General features: G+C 47.6%; 1 protein-coding gene across 4 annotated transcripts in view; it reads left to right on the forward strand.

Moving 5' to 3' along the window:
- Positions 1–8,252: 8,252 nt before the first annotated feature.
- rab27a (RAB27A, member RAS oncogene family) overlaps positions 8,253–14,704 on the forward strand; it is a 276,544-nt gene continuing 270,092 nt past the window's right edge. For 2 of the 4 annotated variants that reach the window (XM_059952507.1, XM_059952505.1), the window contains exon 1: positions 8,253–8,368. The gene's annotated coding sequence lies outside the window, so the exon portion shown is untranslated. The remainder of the gene's footprint in view (positions 8,369–14,704) is intronic. The other 2 variants (XM_059952508.1, XM_059952506.1) reach the window with 2 other exon arrangements.

Below are 14,704 nucleotides of genomic sequence, written 5' to 3' on the forward strand. Positions count from 1 at the left end.
TTCCACACAGACTGCAGTCCAGTCACACAGTCCTTTCCACACAGACTGCAGTCCAGTCACACAGTCCTTTCCACACAAACTGCAGTCCAGTCACACAGTCCTTTCCACACAGACTGCAGTCCAGTCACGCAGTCCTTTCCACACAGACTGCAGTCCAGTCACTTGATCCTTTCCACACAAACTGCAGTCCAGTCACACAGTCCTTTACACACAGACTGAAGTCCAGTCACGCGATCCTTTCCACATAGACTGCAGTCCAGTCACACAGTCCTTTCCACACAAACTGCAGTCCAGTCACGCGATCCTTTCCACACAGACTGCAGTCCAGTCACGCGATCCTTTCCACACAGACTGCAATCCAGTCACGCAGTCCTTTCCACTCAGACTGCAGTCCAGTCACACAGTCCTTTCCAGACGAACTGCAGTCCAGTCACGCGATCCTTTCCACACAGACTGCAGTTCAGTTATGCAGTCCTTTCCACACAGACTGCAGTCCAGTCACACAGCCCTTTCCACACAAACTGCAGTCCAGTCACGCGATCCTTTCCACACAGACTGCAGTCCAGTCACACAGTCCTTTCCACACAAACTGCAGTCCAGTCACGCGATCCTTTCCACACAGACTGCAGTCCAGTCACGCGATCCTTTCCACACAGACTGTAGTGCAGTCACGCAGTCCTTTCCACACAGACTGCAGTTCCAGTCACGCAGTCCTTTCCACACAAACTGCAGACCAGTCACACAGTCCTTTCCACACAGACTGCAGTCCAGTCACACAGTCCTTTCCACACAGACTGCAGTCCAGTCACACAGTCCTTTCCACACAGGCTGCAGTCCAGTCACGCAGTCCTTTCCACACAGACTGCAGTCCAGTAACACAGTACTTTCCACACAGACTGCTGTCCAGTCACACAGTCCTTTCCACACAGACTGCAGTCCAGTCACACAGTCCTTTCCACACAGACTGCAGCCCAATCACACAGTCCTTTCCACACAGTCTGCAGTCCAGTGACACAGTGCTTTCCACACAGACTGCAGCCCAGTCACGCAGTCCTTTCCACACAGACTGCAGTCCAGTCACACAGTCCTTTCCACACAGACTGCAGTCCAATCACACAGTCCTTTCCACACAAACTGTAGTCCAGTCACACAGTCCTTTCCACACAGACTGTAGTCCAGTCACACAGTCCTTTCCACACAGACTGCAGTGCTACCAGCTTCTGTGGGGCCATCTGTCACGGATCCCAGAGGCCATTTGTGGACTCAATAACAGTCCATCTCCAGTTTGCAGGCACGATGGGCGAGCGTGACCAGTTCAGACGTCACAGAGGAGAGAAGGCCCAGCTTCCCTGAACTTAATGACAGCCAAGTACAGGACTGTGACTGCTGTTCGGTCAGCCTGGACCTGTGGGTCTGGAACTTGGTCGTCTGCCATGCCGGCAGCCCCTATGTGTACAGCTTCAAATGGTGGCTGTGACAGGCAATCAGCTAGGGCATTATTTTTCTTCCAGAACTGTTATACATTGTGATCCGAGATACATAGGCCAGGTGGTGTTGCTGCCGTGCAGACCAAGGGTCTGATATTTTGGCCATTGCATGCACGAGGGGTTTGTGGTCAACAAATGCTGTCAAATGTCAGACCTCAAGAAGAGAACTAAAATGGTGGACAGCCAGATAGAGACCAAGAAGCTTACAGTTAAATGTGCTGTACGTTCTTTCGGAGGGACTGAGCTGGCAGCTGAAGAAGCCGAGTGGCTGTCATACGCCTCCGACCAAATGTCCATGCACAGCACCCACAGAATTGTCCAAAGCATCAGTAGTAATGGCTGTGGGTTCTGTGCTGGGTGGTGATACAAAGAACTCGTTGGCTATCATCACGTCCACTGACCAGTCAAGTGCTTGATTAAGCACACTACAGAGAGGGAGCTTGAGTTCAGCAGCTCGCAGAATGATGGGGTGATAGAAATTCACCACTTTTTAGTAGTGCGGGGCACTGGGAAATCCATAATAGCAGCTACCTTTGATGGGAGGGGTTTTGCTCCTTCTGCAGAGATGAGAAAGTCAATATTGACAACCCAGACTGGCATTTAGCCAGGTAATCAGTTGGCATTTAATCAACCTATGTTGGCTTAAGCGCTCAGAAAGTGTGCAGATATGTGTTTGGATTTGGATGCATTGGTGACAAGTATGTCATCCAGGTAAACAAAAAGAAAAACTATGTCTTTTAATGCAAAGTCCATCAGCCGTTGGAAAGTCTGATGCATTTTTCAGTCCAAAAGGCATGTGCTTGAACTCAGAAAGGCCAAACGGGACAATCACAGCTGTTCTAGGAATGTCCTCCAAGCACACAGAACCTGATGGTAGCCCTTGGACTGACTTCGGAGAAAATCCACTTCCTAGCTAAACATGCTGAAAGGTCTTGTATATGTGGGACTGAGTAACGATTGGGGGTGGAGACTTCAATAAGGCGTTGCTAATCAACACGTGGGCAGCAACCATCATCCGACATGGGGACAATATGGAGGGGTGAAGCCCAGGGGTTATTCAACTGGTGTGTAATGTCAAGTCTTTCTATGTTGGCAGCTTTTCTGGGTCCAGTCTAAGCATGTGGGTATGGACTGGTGGGCCAGTTGTGGAAATGTGCTGCTTGACTCCATGTTTTGTGACTGCAGTGGAGAATGTGGGCTTGATGAGGTTTGGGAGTTCACCCAGCAGTTGAATAAACTCACATGTGATGGTTCATGAGCTTGACAGAGTCGTTGTAAGCTGGCGAAGCTGGGTAACCACCCAAAGTGCTTGACATCCACAAGTCAGCAGTCCTTAGGCACACAGGAAATCTGCACCGAGCAGACATCCAGTCACTTCAGGTAGGATGAAGTCCCATGTGTAAGCAGAACATCACCTGTCGTGTTCCACAAGTCTGGTTCTTGCTGTCGTTGGTTCCTCCAGTGAGGTTTCGTTGCTCTTTTCCTTCTCATCCATAGGTGATGCTGCAGCACACTCACTTGAGCACCCGGGTCACACAGGAACCATTGCCCTGAAAGGGTGTCCATAATGAACAGTAAATGACCCTGGCAGCTGGAACCCACAGTGTTCACAGACCACAGCTGTCCCGATGTGCTGGCACTGTCAAAGCTGCAAGATATCAGCACTCCCTAGCACTCGTATCAAAGCTCAGGCTCGGCATAGTGTGTTTCATGGCTACTGGCATCCTTCTGTTGAGGGCCTTGCTCACCGGGCTTATTGAGGGAGAGAAAGGAGGAGGAATGATGCACCATTGCCCGGCTGAGTGTAGACGATCAGCCCTTTTAGAAATCTCCTTATAGTCCTTCACGAATGCATTAGTGAGGGCTATACGAACTGGATCAGGCATTTGCTGCATGAAGAGCTCTTTAACAATAAAACAAGGATGGTGATTTCTCGGGAGAGACAGCACATGGTCCATTAGCTCTGATGGCCTATCATCGCCGAGGCCGGGCAAGGAGAGCAACTGTGTGTTGTGTTCAGACTCCGGTAGTGCAAGTCTGTAGAAGGCGAGTTTTCAGTGATCAAGCAACACACACAAAATGCTGGTGGAATGCAGCAGGCCAGGCAGCATCTACAGGAAGAAGTACAGTCGACGTTTCGGGCCCACACCATTTTGTCAGATGCTGCCTGGCCTACTGCATTCCACCGGCATTTTGTGCGTGTTGCTTGAATTTCCAGCATCTGCAGATTTCCTTGTGTTTGCACTTTTAGTGATGGTGTTTTTCGTGTTCAGTCGGGTGTTCAAGCAGGCTCACCAGCCTCGCAGCATTATTACCTCAGTTTTCAGGGATGAGATCCTAGATGCCCCCTCAAATCAGGCTATGTGAGTAGAGGTTAGAAAGAAAAAGAGTGTTGTCACTTTGTTGAGGATACATTGTAGACTTCTCAAAAGGAACCAGAGGAACAAATATGTAGGCAGATATCAGAGAGATACAATAAAATAGGATAATTCTACAGGGACATTTTAATTTCCCAGAAATTAACTGGGATTACATTACTATTATAGGCATGGAGGGGATTGAATATTTATGGTATGTCCACGAGAGATTTTTGTCATTGTATATGGATTGACCAATGAGGGATGTAGCTGGCCAATTGGAGGAAATGTCAGTAGGGGAGCAATGAAAATATAAAAAGGTCCAAGGAAGATCTGGAAAGCCATCTCACATGCAAAGTGCCAATTCCAGACCAAACCTGGAGCGCAGAAGGATGCTCGACAGCTGTGGCAAGGCTTGAAAGCTATCACCTCTGACAAAGCAAAACCAAGCGACACTAGGTGACAACAATGTTTCACTCCTAGATGAGCTCAATGCCCTTTATGCTCACGTTGACCAACAGAACATGGAGGGACCTTCATGAATTCCCACAGCCCTCAATGACTCTGAGATTTCAGTCTCTGAGGTTGACGTAAGAACATCCTTCATGAGGGTGAACCCACAGAAAGAGTCTGGCCGAGATAGTGTACCAGGCCAAGTACTGAAGACCTGTGCTAAACAACTGGCTGGAATGTTTCCTGACGTCAACTTCTCGTCCAGCAGTCTGAGGTATCCATCTGCTTCAAGCAGGCTTCAATCATACCGATGTCCAAAAAGAACATGGTAACCTGACTTAATGACTATTGTCCAGTAGCACTTACATCCACTTTGAGAGGCTGGCCATGGAACGTATTAACTCCTGCCTGAGGAGTGACTTGGATCCACTCCAATTTGCCTACCAACACAACAGTAGCAGATGCCATTTGATTTGCTCTTCCCTCAGCCCTGGAACATCTGGACAGTGAAGACACATGCATCAGGATTCTCTTCGTTGACTACAGCTCAGCATTCAACACTATCATCCCCTCAAAACTAATCAATAACCTCCAAGACCTTGGTCTCAATATCTTTTTGTGCAACTGGATCCTCAATTTCCTCACTTGCAGACCCCAGTCAATACAGATTGGCAACAACATCTCTCTACAAGCACCATCAGTATGGGTACACCACAAGGCTGTGTGCTTCACCCCTGGCTCTATTCACTTGATATTTTGAGTGTGAGACTAAGTACAGTTACAATGGAAATGAATAAACAGTCAATGTTTCAGGCCAAGTCCCTTTGCCAGGACTGGCAAGGAAGGGGGAAAATACCAAAATAGGAAGGTGCGGGAGGGGAAGGAGTACAAGCTACAAGGTGATAGGTGAAGCCAGGTGAGTGAGGGAGGGGGATGAAATAAGAAGCTGGGAGGTGATAGGTGGGAAGGGTATAGGGCTGGAGAAGGAGGAATCTGATACAGTGGACCATGGGAGAAAGGGAAGGAGGAGGGGTACCAGACAGAGGTGATAGGCAGCTGAGGAAAAGTGGTAAGAGGGGAGCCAGAATGGGGAAATGAAGAAGAGGGAAGGGGAGGGGGAAAATTGCTGGAAGCTGGAGAAATTGATGTTCATTCCATCAGGTTGGCAGCTACCTAATTCCTCCAATGGAGAAATGGCATTGTTGGGGCAGAAGAGGAGGCCATAGACTGACATGTTGGAATGGGAATAGGGATTGGAATTGAAATAATTGGCTTCTGGGAAATTATTGTTTTTCTGGATGGAGTTAAGGTTCTCGACAAAGCAGACCCCAATCTACTTCGGGTCTCACCAATGTAGAGGAGGCCTCATTGGGAGGACTTAATACTGTAGACGACTCCAATGACCCCACATGCCAGGAGGGTGATTAGTGAGGAGGGAAGAATGGACAATGGAATCACAGATCACCACAGAAAGTGGATTATGTTGGGAGGAGGTAAAATGTTTTTGGTGATGGACTCCCATTGAAATTGTGGAAAATGATGTGTTGGATTTAGCACTTATCCCTGCCAGTGCCAGAAGTGCTACACCTGCCCATTCATATTCTTCCTCAGGGCCAAACAGTTCTTCCAAATGAGACAACACTTCACCTGTGAATCTACATTGGTGAGACCTGACGTAGATCAGGGGACCATTTTGTCAAAAACCTCTGCTCCATCTGTAAAAAGAATTTCCCAGTGGCCAACCATTTCAATTCCAATCCCCAACCCCATTCTGACATGTTGGTCCACGTCCTCCTCTTCTGCCATGATGCGGTCACTCTCAGGTTGGGGGAGCAGCACCTCATATTCCATCAAGGTAGCCTCCAATCTGATGGCATGTCCATTGATCTTTCCAGCTTCCTGTAAGCCATGAGCCAGTTCACAACTGGGGGGGGGGGGGTGGGGGGTTGAAGGCAGAGAGGGTGCAGAACTTTAAATTCCTTGGCAATTTTATATCAGACGGTCTGTCCTGGGACCAGCATATAAGTGTCATTACAAAGACAGCACGACAGCACCTCTCCTTTCTTATAGGTTTACGCAGATTCGGCAAGCCATCTAGGATTTTGACAGACTTCTGTAGATTCCCAGTGGAGAGTATCCTGACTGGTTGCATTACGGCCTGTGATGGAAACACCAATGCTCAAGAATGGAGAAGTCTACAGAAGGTGAAGGATTCATCCCTCCTCACCACTGAGCACATCTTCAAGGAGCAGCATCCATCATCGAAGACCCCTTCCACCCAGGCCATGCTCTCTTCTTGCTGCTCCCATTGGGAAGCAGATACAGAAGCCTTAAGTCCCACGTCCACAGGTTAAGGAAGTTACTACCACTCAACAGTCAGGCTCCTGAACCAGGATGACATACACACACAAAATGATGAAGGAACTCAGCAGGTTAGGCTGCATCTATAGAGTTGAATAAACAGTCAACATTTTGGGGCGAGATCCTTCAACAGGTCCTGATGAAGGGTCTTGGCCCGTAACTTCGACCGTTTATTCATTTCAATAGATGCAGCCTGACCTGCTGAGTTCCCTAGGCATTTTGTCTGTGCTGTTCTAGATTTCCTGCATCTGTGGAATCTCTTGTGTTCTTATACCAGTGTGGATAACTTCACTCATCTCAACTCTGAACTGGTTCCACAGCCCGTGAACTCACCTGCAAGTGCTCTGCAACTCATGCTCCAGTTATTTATCATTTTGTATTTGCACAGATTGTCTTCTTTTGCACATTGGCTGTTTCCTAGTCTGTGTGTGTGTGTGTGTGTGTGCTTTTTCTTTGATTTGATTCCATTTATCTGTTCTACTGTGAATGCCTGCTAGAAAATGAATCTCAGGGTGACATGTACATGTAAATGAACTTTGGTAACTGGAAACCTGCGAGCCTCCCAGGGAAGATACCAGGAAAAAAAAATTGAACTAGAGTTTTAATGGACCTTGGAAAGGCAGAGACTGTTCAGGCGTAGGCAGATCCTGCCTGACCAAATTGATTACATGCCTTGAAGATTTAGCAGAATGCTTTGATGAGGGCAAAGCAGTTGGTGGTTTACATGGACTTTAGCAAAGCCTTTGACAAGGTTCCACTTGTGGTCCAGGGCAAATTGGCAAACTAACTCAGAGGACAATGGCAGAAGGCTGTCTATATGACTTGTTGCATGGTATTCCAGAGGGGCCATTGCAGTTTGTACTATACATGCATGAATGGACTTAACGGCAGGAGGTAAAATCGACAAGTACGAGGTGATTGTATAAGGACTGATGCCGTTGTTCACAGTGTGGACGACAAGTACGAGGTGATTGTATAAGGACTGATGCCGTTGTTCACAGTGTGGAGGACAAGCCTTAAACTGCGGAGAGATATCGATGTTTCGGTGAAACAGGCTGGAGTTTGGAGCACAGTGCGGGTAGACAGCAAGGCGCACAGCAATGACCAGGTAGATCGAAAGATCGAGAAATCACCTCTACTGGTAAAGATGAACTTTTACTCTCCCGGTGTAGCTGTCCACCTGCACTGCACTCTCTCTGTAACTGTAAGACTATATTCTGCGCTCCGTTTTTACTACCATCGTGTACTTGTCTGCCTGATAGGCAAAAGTTTTTTCACTGTTATCTCGGTACACGTGCCAAAAACATAGCGATTCAAGTACGCATCCCGGCTCCGAACTGCCCACAGTAACATCTCCAACACTCTCTGGGCTGGTGACAAGCCCATCGGAGGACATCACAAGTGAAAGCTGGCCTAAGACGAGGTAGCTGTTCCCTGTTCAAGTAGACAGGCACTGTCGGAACATGGTCAGCGTAAACCCACCGCTGGAGATGTGGCTCCACAATGGTGCGACCGAGCTGGGCGGTCACACAACGGACAGTGGCGAGGTGTGTTCTGTCCCGGAGCGGAAAGGGAGAGGGAGGAGCCGGTTCACGGGAAGTGATGTTGCGCCCACAAAGGAAGGATGTGAGAGTAATTGAAGTGCGTTTAAATGTGAGTTTTCGGAGCTGAGCACATTTCTGCGTGGGATCGCTGAGTGGCAGAGTGACGGTGAGCACACAGCTGACTGTTGTTAACGGGGCTCGGTCGGGTCTTCCAGAGTTTTGTGTTGCTGCAGCGGTGGTTTTGTTTTGCAAAAGTTAGACCCCCTGTGTTGAGAAGAGGCACAGAGCGAGTGTCCCAGCTGTCTTTGGTGGGTGTGCCCGGACTGACTGCGGCCGGTGTGGGGGCCCGCTACCTCGCTGAGCCGTCCTCAGGCACGGGCACCGGTGCTGCCAGCTTCCCCGGTCCGTCCGCACCGGCTCCAGCTCTGGTCATTGATCACTGTAGCTGTCCCGCTCCCCTACAGGTAACACCGGATAACACGGACCACTTCGAGTCCGGAAAGAAAGACGGGGACATTGAAAAGAAGCGGGGTAAAGGAGACACTGGGGTCTTTGTGACGGTGCTCCTGACATCTGTTGTCTGCGTAGAGCGCACGTCGGGTTTGTAAAAACTCTCTAGTCTAACGAGTTGTCAGTAAAAAGTTGTCCTTTCCCAGTAAGGTGAATGGGAAACCGTGGCAGTGTCCGTAATTTGCCTCTTTGTAACTCTCTCAGAGGGACGCTCATGATTGTAGCCACCAATTTGGGGATAGGTAAAGTCTACCTGTTATCCTCCAGACTGGCGTTGGCCTTGCTTGACTATCCAGCCTTATTCGTTTGTCAGTTTTGTGACTGTCACTGGCCGCTCTTCCATTCCCGGGGTTTGGTAATGTTGAAACCCGTGAGGTTGCCCATACACACTCTGTGTACTCCGATAGTAACAGACCAGGTGGTCAGCGTCACTGACCTGATCAAATCTTCAAATTTCTTTCCAACAAAACAAGCTCACTTAACCAACGTTTATGCAATGGGAAAAACACACTAGATGCTCAATTAACGCAGTAGATCAGCCTCAGGGAACGTCACTGGAAAGAAATGAAGAGAGGATGGTATGCGATGAAGATCAGTCCAGATGAAGAGTGTCAAGGTGAAACACTGACTGTTCATTCCTCTCCACAGATACTGACTGACACTGACTGTTCATTCCTCTCCACAGATACTGACTGACACTGACTGTTCATTCCTCTCCACAGATACTGACTGACACTGACTGTTCATTCCTCTCCACAGATACTGACTGACACTGACTGTTCCGATCCCTCCACAGATACTGACTGACACTGACTGTTCATTCCTCTCCACAGATACTGACTGACACTGACTGTTCCGATCCCTCCACAGATACTGACTGACACTGACTGTTCATTCCTCTCCACAGATACTGACTGACACTGACTGTTCCGATCCCTCCACAGATACTGACTGACATTGACTGTTCATTCCCTCCACAGATACTGACTGACACTGACTGTTCATTCTCCACAGATACTGACTGACATTGACTGTTCATTCTCCACAGATACTGACTGACACTGACTGTTCATTCCTCTCCACAGGTACTGACTGACACTGACTGTTCATTCCTCTCCACAGATACTGACTGACACTGACTGTTCATTCCTCTCCACAGATACTGACTGACACTGACTGTTCCGATCCCTCCACAGATACTGACTGACATTGACTGTTCATTCCCTCCACAGATACTGACTGACACTGACTGTTCATTCCCTCCCCAGATACTGACTGACACTGACTGTTCATTCCTCTCCACAGATACTGATTGACATTGACTGTTCATTCCCTCCACAGATACTGACTGACATTGACTGTTCCGATCCCTCCACAGATACTGACTGACATTGACTGTTCATTCCTCTCCACAGATACTGACAGACATTGACTGTTCATACTGACTGACACTGACTGTTCATTCCTCTCCACAGATACTGACTGACACTGACTGTTCATTCTCCACAGATACTGACTGACACTGACTGTTCATTCTCCACAGATACTGACTGACATTGACTGTTCATTCTCCACAGATACTGACTGACACTGACTGTTCATTCCTCTCCACAGATACTGACTGACACTGACTGTTCATTCTCCACAGATACTGACCGACACTGACTGTTCCGATCCCTCCACAGATACTGACTGATACTGTTCATTTCCTCCACAGATACTGACTGACATTGACTGTTCATTCTCCACAGATACTGACTGACACTGACTGTTCATTCCCTCCACAGATACTGACTGACATTGACTGTTCATTCTCCACAGATACTGACTGACACTGACTGTTCCGATCCCTCCACAGATACTGACTGACACTGACTGTTCATTCTCCACAGATACTGACTGACATTGACTGTTCATTCTCCACAGATACTGACTGACATTGACTATTTATTCCTCTCCACAGATACTGACTGACACTGACTGTTCTGATCCCTCCACAGATACTGACTGACATTGACTGTTCATTCTCCACAGATACTGACTGACATTGACTGTTTATTCCTCTCCACAGATACTGACTGACACTGACTGTTCCGATCCCTCCACAGATACTGACTGACACTGACTGTTCATTCTCCACAGATACTGACTGACACTGACTGTTCATTCTCCACAGATACTGACTGACACTGACTGTTCATTCTCGACAGATACTGACTGACACTGACTGTTCATTCCTCTCCACAGATACTGACTGACATTGACTGTTCATTCTCCACAGATACTGACTGACACTGACTGTTCCGATCCCTCCACAGATACTGACTGACATTGACTGTTCATTCTCCACAGATACTGACTGACATTGACTGTTCATTCTCCACAGATACTGACTGACATTGACTGTTTATTCCTCTCCACAGATACTGACTGACACTGACTGTTCCGATCCCTCCACAGATACTGACTGACATTGACTGTTCATTCTCCACAGATACTGACTGACATTGACTGTTTATTCCTCTCCACAGATACTGACTGACACTGACTGTTCCGATCCCTCCACAGATACTGACTGACACTGACTGTTCATTCTCCACAGATACTGACTGACACTGACTGTTCATTCCTCTCCACAGATACTGACTGACACTGACTGTTCATTCTCCACAGATACTGACTGACATTGACTGTTCATTCCTCTCCACAGATACTGACTGACACTGACTGTTCATTCCCTCCACAGATACTGACTGACACTGACTGTTCATTCCTCTCCACAGATACTGACTGACACTGACTGTTCATTCCCTCCACAGATACTGACTGACATTGACTGTTCATTCTCCACAGATACTGACTGACACTGACTGTTCCGATCCCTCCACAGATACTGACTGACATTGACTGTTCCAATCCCTCCACAGATACTGACTGACACTGACTGTTCCAATCCCTCCACAGATACTGACTGACATTGACTGTTCCAATCCCTCCACAGATACTGACTGACACTGACTGTTCCGATCCCTCCACAGATACTGACTGACACTGACTGTTCCGATCCCTCCACAGATACTGACTGACATTGTCTGTTCCGATCCCTCCACAGATACTGACTGACACTGACTGTTCATTCTCCACAGATACTGACTGACACTGACTGTTCATTCTCCACAGATACTGACTGACATTGACTGTTCATTCTCCACAGATACTGACTGACATTGACTGTTTATTCCTCTCCACAGATACTGACTGACACTGACTGTTCCGATCCCTCCACAGATACTGACTGACATTGACTGTTCATTCTCCACAGATACTGACTGACATTGACTGTTTATTCCTCTCCACAGATACTGACTGACACTGACTGTTCCGATCCCTCCACAGATACTGACTGACACTGACTGTTCATTCTCCACAGATACTGACTGACACTGACTGTTCATTCCTCTCCACAGATACTGACTGACACTGACTGTTCATTCTCGACAGATACTGACTGACACTGACTGTTCATTCCTCTCCACAGATACTGACTGACATTGACTGTTCATTCCTCTCCACAGATACTGACTGACACTGACTGTTCATTCCCTCCACAGATACTGACTGACATTGACTGTTCATTCTCCACAGATACTGACTGACACTGACTGTTCCGATCCCTCCACAGATACTGACTGACATTGACTGTTCCAATCCCTCCACAGATACTGACTGACACTGACTGTTCCAATCCCTCCACAGATACTGACTGACATTGACTGTTCATTCCTCTCCACAGATACTGACTGACACTGACTGTTCCGATCCCTCCACAGATACTGACTGACACTGACTGTTCCGATCCCTCCACAGATACTGACTGACATTGTCTGTTCCGATCCCTCCACAGATACTGACTGACACTGACTGTTCATTCTCCACAGATACTGACTGACATTGACTGTTCATTCCCTCCACAGATACTGACTGACACTGACTGTTCATTCTCTCCACAGATACTGACTGACATTGACTGTTCATTCCCTCCACAGATACTGACTGACACTGACTGTTCATTCTCTCCACAGATACTGACTGACATTGACTGTTCATTCCCTCCACAGATACTGACTGACACTGACTGTTCATTCCTCTCCACAGATACTGACTGACATTGACTGTTCATTCCCTCCACAGATACTGACTGACACTGACTGTTCCGATCCTTCCACAGATACTGACTGACATTGATTGTTCATTCCTCTCCACAGATACTGACTGACACTGACTGTTCCGATCCCTCCACAGATACTGACTGACACTGACTGTTCCGATCCCTCCACAGATACTGACTGACATTGACTGTTCATTCCTCTCCACAGATACTGACTGACACTGACTGTTCCGATCCCTCCACAGATACTGACTGACACTGACTGTTCCTATCCCTCCACAGATACTGACTGACGCTGACTGTTCATTCTCTCCACAGATACTGACTGACATTGACTGTTCATTCCTCTCCACAGATACTGACTGACACTGACTGTTCATTCCCTCCACAGATACTGACTGACACTGACTGTTCATTCCCTCCACAGATACTGACTGACACTGACTGTTCATTCCTCTCCACAGATACTGACTGACATTGACTGTTCATTCCCTCCACAGATACTGACTGACACTGACTGTTCATTCCCTCCCCAGATACTGACTGACATTGACTGTTCCGATCCCTCCACAGATACTGACTGACACTGACTGTTCCTATCCCTCCACAGATACTGACTGACACTGACTGTTCATTCTCTCCACAGATACTGACTGACATTGACTGTTCATTCCTCTCCACAGATACTGACTGACACTGACTGTTCATTCCCTCCACAGATACTGACTGACACTGACTGTTCATTCCCTCCACAGATACTGACTGACACTGACTGTTCATTCCTCTCCACAGATACTGACTGACATTGACTGTTCATTCCCTCCACAGATACTGACTGTTCATTCCTCTCCTCAGATACTGACTGACATTGACTGTTCCGATCCCTCCACAGATACTGACTGACATTGTCTGTTCCGATCCTTCCACAGATACTGACTGATACTGACTGTTCATTCCTCTCCACAGATACTGACTGACACTGACTGTTCATTCTCCACAGATACTGACTGACATTGACTGTTCATTCCTCTCCACAGATACTGACTGACACTGACTGTTCCGATCCCTCCACAGATACTGACTGACACTGACTGTTCATTCTCCACAGATACTGACTGACACTGACTGTTCATTCCTCTCCACAGATACTGACTGACACTGACTGTTCATTCCTCTCCACAGATACTGACTGACACTGACTGTTCATTCCCTCCACAGATACTGACTGACACTGACTGTTCATTCCCTCCACAGATACTGACTGACACTGACTGTTCATTCCTCTCCACAGATACTGACTGACATTGACTGTTCATTCCCTCCACAGATACTGACTGTTCATTCCTCTCCTCAGATACTGACTGACATTGACTGTTCCGATCCCTCCACAGATACTGACTGACATTGTCTGTTCCGATCCTTCCACAGATACTGACTGATACTGACTGTTCATTCCTCTCCACAGATACTGACTGACACTGACTGTTCATTCTCCACAGATACTGACTGACATTGACTGTTCATTCCTCTCCACAGATACTGACTGACACTGACTGTTCCGATCCCTCCACAGATACTGACTGACACTGACTGTTCATTCTCCACAGATACTGACTGACACTGACTGTTCATTCCTCTCCACAGATACTGACTGACACTGACTGTTCATTCCTCTCCACAGATACTGACTGACACTGACTGTTCATTCCCTCCACAGATACTGACTGACACTGACTGTTCATTCCCCTGTTGAGTTTCCTCAGTGTTATTTTTATTGCTCCAGATTCAAGCATTTGCAGTCTGTTGTGTCTCTGTTTTGTTCAG

Source organism: Hypanus sabinus, chromosome 28, assembly GCF_030144855.1.
Source record: "Hypanus sabinus isolate sHypSab1 chromosome 28, sHypSab1.hap1, whole genome shotgun sequence".
Taxonomy (NCBI): domain Eukaryota; kingdom Metazoa; phylum Chordata; class Chondrichthyes; order Myliobatiformes; family Dasyatidae; genus Hypanus; species Hypanus sabinus.